Here is a 10,879-nt window from a genome sequence, read left to right as displayed (position 1 = left end):
ACGTACATTACATAATAACCTACATTTGATTTGATATTTAACAACTCTTTCAGAGCTTATGTTTACCACGCAGCTCTTTAAATTAAGCTGTCGCAAATTATCTTCATGAGTGAAGTGCTGTTTAGTAATATTAAGTTAGTGCTCCTTTGTACCACAGTGAAAGTCGTGGAGAGAATTTTTGACCTTGGGTGAAAAAGATGCAGAAGCTGCTGGATCCACAGGATGGACATCATGGCCGAGGTGTTTGACATGCAATGACTGAAAACCTCCTGAATGAGGATGATTGTAAACGTAGATTACACAAGTCCTACACCTTTTTAACTCCACTGCAATGTTCATTTACAACACATGGACATTCTGTATTATGGTTACGTTTTTCAGTACTCATTACAGATAAAACCAAAAAAAATACATAAATAAAAATACTGGACTTTTTGGAGTTTTAAAAAAAGTCCTGTGGTTTTGTTTTTATCTGTTTTGGGGGGGGATTTGCCGTGTCAAGGATAACTGAGAATCTTCACCAGCATCGTTACAGGTAAAAAACAATTACTTCACTTATCTACACTATTGACGTAAAAAAACACTGTAAGCACTTCACTTTTTATGATCAGATGGAAGCTCAAGACTTGAAAGTGTTTCTTTTATTAGAAATAAAGACCTGTACAAAAAAAAACAATTATACACTAATTAAATATGCAAACTTAACAAGCTACATGTTTGGCTATTTGTGGGCTTACCTTGCAGGATCTACATTTCTATAGATCAACTATGATCTACTCTAAATATTTTTAAATATGTCTGTTTGCCATGGAACGGGCAATGGATTCCAGCACCCCAAGGAGTGCCTGACTGAAAGCAGCACTCTGTTCAGCCTCCTGCCTTCGCTGTGCTGCTTCCTCTCTGCGAACATCTGCTTCCTCTCTCCTCAAGGCCATCTCCTCCCTCCTAATGGCTTTCTCCTGCTTCCTCGCTGCTGCAGCTTGGCGTTGCCTCTCCGCAGCTTCTTCTTGCCTTGCTTTTTTGGCATCCTCACAAATAAAAAGGAAGTGTTCCTCTCTCTGCTTCCGGTTCATCTCCTCTTGTTCTGTATGTGCAGAAACAAAGCTCTCTGCTGCACTTGTTGATCTGCGCTTTCTATTGCCTAGGAATAACACACAAGAAAATGGCTGTTAGATGATGAAGTACAGGTAGAGTTTTTAAATAAATTATTTACATTAAAGTTCCTGCTAATTTCAAAAGGTGTTTGTTCACAAGATCAGAAATGATTCTGTTCATAAAGCAGTCTAGTACTTTAATGATAGTAAGCATGTGGGCATAAATAAACTACATGTAGTCATTTACAACAGTTTGTGCTAATTTAGAAAAAGAACAGAGCATCGTTAATCTGAACAAAAATCACTACACCCTGTATAATTTCAATAATAAACTTCATAAATGAAAGTTTAAGTAATAAATTAATAACTAAATTTAACATTTATACATTACAACTGAATAAACAAGTAGTTTGAATACATGCAAGGTGTTTTACAACAAAAACAAAACAACATTCATATCGACATGATCAATGTCATGTTAAACACGATTGTTGCTTCTTACCTAGTAACGGGTGCTGTTTGGTGCCGCTCTGCTGCGTGTTGCCCGGTGGCATAGATGTACTCGGTGGTGTAGATGTACTCGGTGGTGTAGATGTACTCGGAGCTGGTGTGGTCGGGAAGGGTCAGAAGCGGGGAGGATTGGACAGTCAAAAGCAGAATCTGGCGAACCTTCATGTTCAGTGGGACTTTCTGCATCAAAATAAGAGTGGAAAAACAGCAACAGAGTACAGTTAGCAATGATGCTAACTAATGACGACGTAACCGCGTCAGCCTCGTTTGTTCAGAGTACTTTCAGAAAACGCAAAGAAACGGTTGCATGAGGAAAAGGAAATATGCTTAAAGTAAATAAAATACACTCACCATCAACTATTAGTTTTTTAAGCTTTCCTCTTTGCTTTGGTGTGCGATGGAAGCCCTGCACCGCCATCTACGCAGACACCTCTTGAAAAATCTTTTCATTTTGTTTTGTTCCATCTAGCTCGCGCTGCACTTGTTCATCGGCCAGAAAACAGAGAAATGCCTGAACTTCAGCATTCGACCACGGTTGTGCCATGATTATTTGTTTTACCTTATAAAATATTCCAAAATAAGCTCCTCCGATTTCTTGTTGTCTGTTATGCGGGTGAAAAAGAAAATGGTGGATTGTGATTTCCGGTGGAAGACTGAATCTCCGCCCTCCACCAATGAATACGCCCCCTGACCAATCAGTGACCTACAGTGCGCTGATGTCACAACTAGACCCTAAAAGAACCAGACCTGGGACCTCAGAGAATTAGGTCCCAAAAATGGGGTGGGTTCCACCACTAGAGGCATTGTTGATAAAACCCGCAATCGGCCACAACTAGTTACATAGGAGTACCAAAAAGACCCGTGGATAAGGGGCTAAAGTGTGTGGAGACAGCCCTGCATCCGTTACACAGAGCAGGGATGAGAGTTTTGTTTTACCTGGATGACCTGCTGCTGCTGTCACGCTCCAGACAGGAAGCAGTGATGCAGGCTCAGGTGTTGACATCACACCTGTTAAATCTGGGCTTCACCATAAATTGGAAGAAAAGTTCAATTTTCCTGGCCCAGACAATTGTTTATCTGGAAGAGGAGCTAAACTCAACCACCATGAGGGCTCGTTTATCACAAACGAGAATCGACACTTTAAAAGACCAGCTCCATCACGTAAGACCTGGCAGAGTGGTAACAGCTGTTTTCCATCATGAAGCTGTTATGAATGATGTCATCAGCTCACACAGTTGTCCCGTTTGGTTTATTACACATGAGACGCCTCCAGAGGTGGTTTGCGCGTCTGCGTGTGGATCCAGAAAAACAAAAGAGACGGATGATCACTGTTTCTCCCTCCGTGAGGGCAGACCTCCGACACTGGGGAAACACCCTGTTTCTGTCGGAGGGAGCCCCCGTCAGCAGACCCACGTCACACATGCCAGTCTTCGCTGTCAGGCTGGGGGGGGGACATGCCTATCTCAAGCAGTAGGGGCGCTGTGGCCCCATCAACATCTGCCCACATAAATGTTTTGGAGTGTCGCACGGTGCTGTACGTGATTCAACACTTTGCTCCTGTGCTGCAGAATCAACACGTTTTGATTCACACAGACAACAAGGTGACTGCTGCTTACATAAACCGGCAGGGGTGTGTGCGCTCAGCCCAGATGTTACACATTGCGCGAAAGCTACTGTGTTGGGCTCACCAAAATCTGCTCTCCATCAGAGCAGTTTACATACCCGGTGTTCTGAACAAAGGGGCAGATGTGATGTCCAGGGGCGGTCCACGTCACGGGGACTGGACTCTCCATCCAGACCTGATGACTCAGACGTGGCAGAAATTTGGCAAAGCAACTGTGGACCTGTTTGCGACACGAGAGAACGCTCAGTGTCAACTATAGTTTTCTCTGAGTCTGAGAGACAAACCACCACTGGGGGTGGATGTGTTTGCCCACAGCCCATGGCCCAAAATGCTTCTGTATGCGTTTCCTCCACCTCCTCTGATTTTACGGTTCCTGAACCGAGTTCAGGAGGAGGGATTGACAGCTCTCCTGGTGGCCCCCGAGCGCGTGAACGCACCGTGGTTCCCAATCCTGCAATGCCTGCTGTCGGGGCGCCCGTGGAAACTGCCATGGAGGGAGGATGCTCTCCTCCAGGCAGGAGGAGCGATCAGGAGTTACCCAGAAATAGGCCAGCACCTTTGGGTCTGGCCGCTGAGTGGATCCGCTTAGAGAGGATGGGTCTCCCACAGGATGTAGTGCGTACAATCCAGGATTCACGTGCTGCATCTACCACAGCGCTGTACACATCAAAGTGGACAGTTTTTCAGCGCTGGTGTACAGAGAAAGGTGTAGAGGCCATCTCATGTCCACTAGGTGGCATGCTGTCCTTTCTACAACAGCTGATAGAAATTTGGCATCCAGCATGATTAAAACGTACGCTGTAGTCATCTCTTCCTGCCACGAAGGGCTCGGAGACAGAACAGCTTTGAATCATCCGCTGATGAAGCGTATTCTAAAAGGTGTACAGAGATGCAGGCCTGTTTCACCCACTTGCTCCACAGTGGGTTTTAACGCTGGTCCTGAGAGCCCTGATCAAAGCTCCATTTGAGCCTCTGGATCAGGTCCCAATTAAATTCTTGTCTCTTAAAACAGCCCTGCTGCTGACTTTAACATCCGCTAAGAGGGTGAGTGTTTATCTGCCTTCTCTGTCGCTCCGTCATGTCTCAGAATTCAGGCTGATGGCAGTTCAGCTGATATAAGACCAAATACAGCTTTATGCGTAAAACATCACGAGCTCTTTTAAATCAAGGGTGATATCGTTGGAGGGGTTTTTCCCTTCCCCCCACAAATCAGAAGAAGAGGCGTTTTTCCATCTTCTCTGTTCGGTGCGGGCGTTGACATGTTACATAACACGCACAGCTGCAATGCGTCAAACTCAACATTTGTTTGTGCATTATAGAGACGCACCTGCAGGTCGTCCGTTATCCACCCAGCGCTTGTCACACTGGCTGTGTGAGGCCTTTTCTGAAGCCTACAGAGCATCAGATTTACAGCCTCCTGTCAACCTCAGAACACACTCGACCAGGGATACTGCATCTTAGACTGCCTTGCATAATGGTATGACAATGCAGGACATTTTGTACTGTAGCCACGTGGTCAACACCCTACTCATTCATTTGCTTTTATCTACGTGATGTGACGGCCCATTCTATGACACATTCTGTCCTTAGTGTTTTACAGAATGAATATTGTTGTTTCATGGAACTTCGTTTAACTCACATCTGTCTGCATGCATTACAGTGTGAGATGTTGGTATCAGTCACAAGTTGTGATTGTTATTTTGGTTCTATTGTCACTAATCAGTTCATGATTATTGTTACCAATCAGTTCATTTGATTAATAATCAGCTCTCCTGTTATTATTAATCTGTTCATACTGTTCAGCCGTAACCGGTTGGTTCATGGCTCTTTTCAGCATATTTTCCCTCCCCGTTGAATTTTTTTCCGGGGCATTCATGCATTCAGAACGCATAGTTACACAACATGCGTCTGTGCATGGCACACATAATTACGCAATGTGTAATTACGTACATGGGGAGCTGAGTGACAAGACGTTTTTTTTGGGCAAGCTTCTGCTTCATACGGTGTTCGATTGGACCCAGTGAGGCGAGGACCACATCTGCTTCGCCCTTAACCCATCAGCGACAGCCTTAAAGGGTGAAGCTTATACGAAATAGAACGTTGGTTACATACTATAACCCCAGATTCTATGAGTATAAGCGTAGCCCTTTAAGCGTCGGGCCTCACTGGCTCCTAAATGGCTGAATAAAAGTTATTTGGGAGCCAATTACCTGCTCTTAACGTAATTTATACGGACCAGGTGGGGCCCACACAGCAGGTGGGCGTGGACTAAATTTTTCAGTGTAATGCTTCGCATAACGGGATGACCCATCAGCGACAGCCTTAAAGGGCTACGCTTATACTCATAGAATCTGGGGTTACAGTACGTAACCAACGTTTTATGTTAGTTTCAGTCAAAGTTTGAAAGAGCCACTGCAGAGGAACCAAAGAGCCGCATGTTTTTTTTTTTTCTTGCTACTCTATGGTGAAACCAGACGTGTTTCCCCTCTCTGCCCCCCCCCCACCCGCTTCCCTGCTGCGCTTTTTTGTCCTGTGAACCCTTAAAAAGCCTCTTTTTTTTCCTGCATACCTCTTAATTGGAAGGATCAGCTGGTCTCTCAACAAAATTGATCAACTTCTCCCGACAGGAGTCAGGGTAAGGAGGACCCCTCTGACCTCTTTAAGGAACAAATTGGATTCATGATGACGACTAGAATCTACTGTTTGGGTTGGTGGAATCTGGTTGTCTACAAATTCGTGTGGAGGTGTTGAAGCTTGACAGTGCTCGGACTGAATGTGGAGCTGTGACAGGGATTTTGGAGCAGCTGTATCAGGACTGTGATCTCCCTGGCAGCACTCATGAATGGTGGGAATAATCTTGGAGAAAGCTGTGAGCTCAACTTTTGGAGTAAAGGATCAATTCGGCTGTTTTGGAGTTTCCATCAGAGAATATGTACCAGCGAGACTTTAAAGGCAGAAACAACAATTCACGAGTTCTGCCTGACCCAAACTGTGGCCTTGATGCCGGACTTATCTCAACTCCTCCTGGAATGTTTGGAAAACAACAAAGATGCTTTGACTGTTTCCTCACCCCTCCCTTCCCCAAGGTCATGGACATGTAACAGAACCTCAACTGAGCTGAAGATGAACGTCACCTCTTATCTGGACAATGGCTGAGGAGGAGGGGGGGGGGGGGGGGGGGGTCTGGATTCCTGCTGCGACTTTCCCTTAAAAATTCAATGTTTTCACTGCCTATATGTAAATGTATAACGTCTGTTTATGTTGCTTTGCTGTGGTAGGTTTTTTTGATGCCTCAAATTGTGCCCTGTCTAGGACACGGTGTGAGCGAGGGCAGCACTCAGACTGAATTATGTAAAGCTGCGTCAGAGCTGCAGCAGGCTGTTATCAGGACTGTGAACTCTCTAGCAGCACCCATGAATGGTGGGAATAATCTTGGAGAAAGCTGTGAGCTCGACTTTCAGCGTAAGGAATCAATTCGACTGTTTGGAGTTTCCATCAGAGAACTGTACCAGCGAGACTTTAAAAGGCAGAAACAGCAATTCACGAGTTCTGCCTGATCCAAACTGAGGCCTTGACAGCGGACTTATCTCAATTCCTCCTGGCATGTTTAGAAAAAATGAAGATGCTTTGTCTGTCTCCTCACCCCTCCCTTCCCCAATGCTGTGGACATGTGACGGAACCTCAACCGAGCTGATGATAAATAACACCTCTTATCTCGACAATGGCTGAGGGGGGGGCTCTGGACTGTGCTATGACCTTCCCTTAAAATTCAATGTCTTCACCGGCCTATATGTACATGTATAATGTCTATTTATGTTGCTTTGTTGTGGTAGTTTTTTTTTATGCCTCAAATCGTGCCCTGGACAAGGTGTGAGAGATATTTTTTTAATACCGTCTCTCCTCATATTTTCTTCCCCTTTCTCATCTAAGCAAAAATATTATTCTGAACAAGAATAAGAGGGTCGCGCTTTTATAGTAGCAGCTTTGTATGCTCCACCCATCTTTTAGATGACTGTATGTACGTTCTTGTTGTATCTTGGTGCAATGATAATAAAGCTTATTCTGATTAAGCGTCTTGCTCATGAGCCTACAAATGGGCAAATGAGGGTGGTGGCAGATGTGATGCTTCACCTTTTCCACCCACATTTTGATGTTACAATCAGCAAGGGAATTCTAACTGGTGACTTCCATTCAAGAGTTTTCTTCTCTAACCTTTGAGCCACCACTCATTCCACTGTCTTCTCTGAATATGGACATTAAAAAATGCTTTATATATTGGACATAATATATCTATAGATTTACAGATTTGCCCTTTTTTTGTCAAATGTAAAATTTGCATATACAGTAACACTTCAGCTTGCATAGCAGATTTATTAATCACATTAATGTCAAAACATTATTGGAAGTTACTAGTATGGACTTGTGACTTATCCAGGATGTATCCAGGATGTACCCAGCCTCTCGCCCATGTAGGAGTTCTGTCCTGCCTTCTTCCTTCCTCCACTCAGGACACTTAATTGGCAGCAGCTGTAGCACATCAACTCTTCATGCAGGAGGAGTATAAGAAGCCACAGAGACCATGCAGCAGGCGCTGGGACATCCACTACCAACGGTAGAGTTGTTCTAGCCAGTCTATCTCTAGCAGTGGTGGAGAAAGTACTCAAACACTGTATTTAAGTAAAAGTACAAATAAACAGACAAAAATGTACTCTAGTAAAAGTAGAAGTTGTGCTAGTCAAAATGTAATTCAAGATATCTTGAATTGTTATTCTGACTAGTCAGAATGTAAATACAGATATCTTAAATTAGCATTCTGACTAGTCAAAATGTAATTGTGCCTAGTCAAAACTCAATTTAAGATATCTAGAATGTAACTACAGATAGTCAGACTACTCGATTTTATGTTAAAAGGGCTTGCACATTGAGACCCCCGATGATATAGATCTGTCAAAGATTTCCACTGTTTACCATGGTTTAGCTCCGGTATTTAGTTAACAAAGGGCCTTATCCTTACCTCCACACAGACCTTATGACTGTGCGATTGATCTACTCCCAGGGGCCCCTCTCCCCTCTAGTCACATTTATAATTTGTCTGGACCTGAACGGGAATCCATGAAGGAATATATCTCTGAGTCTTTAAACTCAGGGATTATTCGCCCTTCTACTTCTCCACTGGGGGCCAGGTTTTTCTTTGTAGCTAAGAAAGATAAGTCACTACGGCCCTGCATTGATTATAGAGGGTTAAATCAAATCACCATTAAAAATAAATACCCGTTGCCTTTGATTGACTCCATCCACGAACAACTGCATCAAGCCAAGATCTTCTCTAAACTTGACCTCCGCAATGCCTATCAACTCGTTCGTATCAAAAAGGGAGAAGAGTGGAAAACTGCATTTAAAACACCCTTGGGTCATTTTGAATATTTAGTCATGCCCTTTGGCCTGACTAATGCACCTGCAGTTTTTCAACACTTGTAAATGACGTTTTGAGAAACTTTTTGAATGTATTTGTATTTGTGTACTTGGATGATATAATGATTTATTCTCAAGATGAAGAGGAACATATCCATCATGTCAGATCTGTTCTCCAGAGACTATATGAAAATCAGCTTTTCGTTAAAGCAGAAAAATGTGAATTTCATGTCAAGTCTGTGTCTTTTCTTGGATTCATTTTTGAATGAGGACAGTATCGTGCTGACCCAGAGAAAACCAAGGCAGTGTTGGAGTGGCCAACCCTGGAAACTCACAAGCAGCTACAATGATTTCTGGGCTTTGCCAATTTTTACAGGAGGTTTATAAAGAACTACAGCAGGATTTCTGCCCCCCTCACTCAGCTGACCTCCACCCTTTAGACTTTTAAATGGACCCAGGACGCGGAAACTGCATTTGGTGAGCTAAATAGATTTTTCTCCTCTACCCCCATTCTATGCCACCCTGACCCCACCAAACAGTTTATTTTGGAAGTGGATACCTCTGATACAGGTGTGGGAGCCATGTTATCTCAGAGGTCTCCCAAGGGCAACAAGGTGCACCCGTGTGTGTTTTTCTCCCGTCATCTTTCTCCAGCAGAACAAAACTATGACGTCGGCAACCATTAACTTCTTGCAGTTAAGTTGGCCTTGGAAGAGTGGCGGCACTGGCTTGAGGGCACCGAAACACCATTTCTCATCTGGACAGACCACAAGAATCTCACTTACCTCCGAGACGCTAAGAGATTAAATCCCAGGCAAGCCAGATGGTCCTTGTTTTTTACCCGATTTAATTTTGTTTTGACTTACAGACCTGGCTTCAAGAATGTGAAGCCCGACACTTTCTCCCACCAGTTTTCCCCTCCTGAAGATTTTGACCAAGAGGAGAATATTCTGCCCATGTCCTGTGTCGTTGGGTCCCTCACATAGACCATTGAGAAGGACATCTTGGAGGCCCAGAAGATAGAACCGGACCCTGGAAAAGGTCCTGCTGGAACTTTGTTTGTTCCCGCTACCATAAAGCCTAAGGTACTCCACTGGTTACACACTCACAAACTGTCTTGCCACCCGGGAGTCACACGCATGCTGTCTTTGGCCAAGAGACACTTCTGATGGCCATTCATGGCAGACGACGTCAAGGAATATGTGGCTGCCTGCCCCACATGTGCCAGGAATAAGAACGGTAATCAACCGCCTGCTGGCAAACTACTACCTCTACCCACACCCAGTCGACCCTGGTCCCACATCTCCCTGGACTTTGTAACTGGCCTTCCCCCCTCGGAGGGTAATACTGTTATTCTTACAGTCATCAACAGATTTTCAAAGGCAGCACATTTTGTTCCCCTGCCAAAGCTCCCCTCGGCCTTTGAGACTGCACAACTGCTGGTCCAACATGTGTTCCGGGTTCACGGCATCCCTTCAGATATGGTCTCTGACAGAGGACCCCAATTCATATCTCAGGTATGGAAAACCTTTTGCAACTGTTTAGGGGCCTCTGTCAGCCTGACATCAGGCTACCATCCCCAGTCAAATGGCCAGGCCGAGCATGCCAATCAGGAGCTGGAGGTCACCCTCAGATGTGTGGTGGAGGACAACCCGTCCACATGGAGCCAACACTCGGTATGGATTGAATACACACACAACACACACACTTCTTCAGCCACTGGCATGTCCCCGTTTGAGGCCTCTTTAGGCTACTCTCCCCCCTTGTTCCCTAGTCAAGAGACTGACGTGGCAGTTCCATCTGTTCAACACCATTTTAGAAGGTGTCGTAAGGTCTGGCGACAAACAAAGTCTGCCCTCCTCCGCACAGCAACCCAAAATAAGAAGATTGCAGATCGCCACTGATCAGCAGCTCCCACCTACCAGGTTGGACAAAAGGTTTGGCTCTCCACTCATAACATTCACCTGAAAGACACCCCCCGCAAACTTGCCCCCCGCTTTATCGGTCCATTCCTCATCGCACGCTTAAAAAACCCCACTGCCGTCAGACTTCAATTGCCAGCTTCTATGAGGATTCATCCTACTTTTCACTTGTCACAACTGAAGCCTGTTACTGAGAGCCCGCTGTACGCTCCCCCCACCCAACCCCCCCCCCCCCCCCCCGTCTCATTGACAATCATCCTGCTTTTATGGTTCGCCGTATTCTGGATGTGAGACGCCGGGGTCGGGGGTTCCAATAC

This window comes from Nematolebias whitei, chromosome 10, assembly GCF_014905685.2.
Source record: "Nematolebias whitei isolate Nwh7 chromosome 10, NemWhi1, whole genome shotgun sequence".
In the NCBI taxonomy this organism is placed as follows: Eukaryota; Metazoa; Chordata; class Actinopteri; order Cyprinodontiformes; family Rivulidae; genus Nematolebias; species Nematolebias whitei.
Note: the sequence above shows the minus strand (reverse complement) of the source record.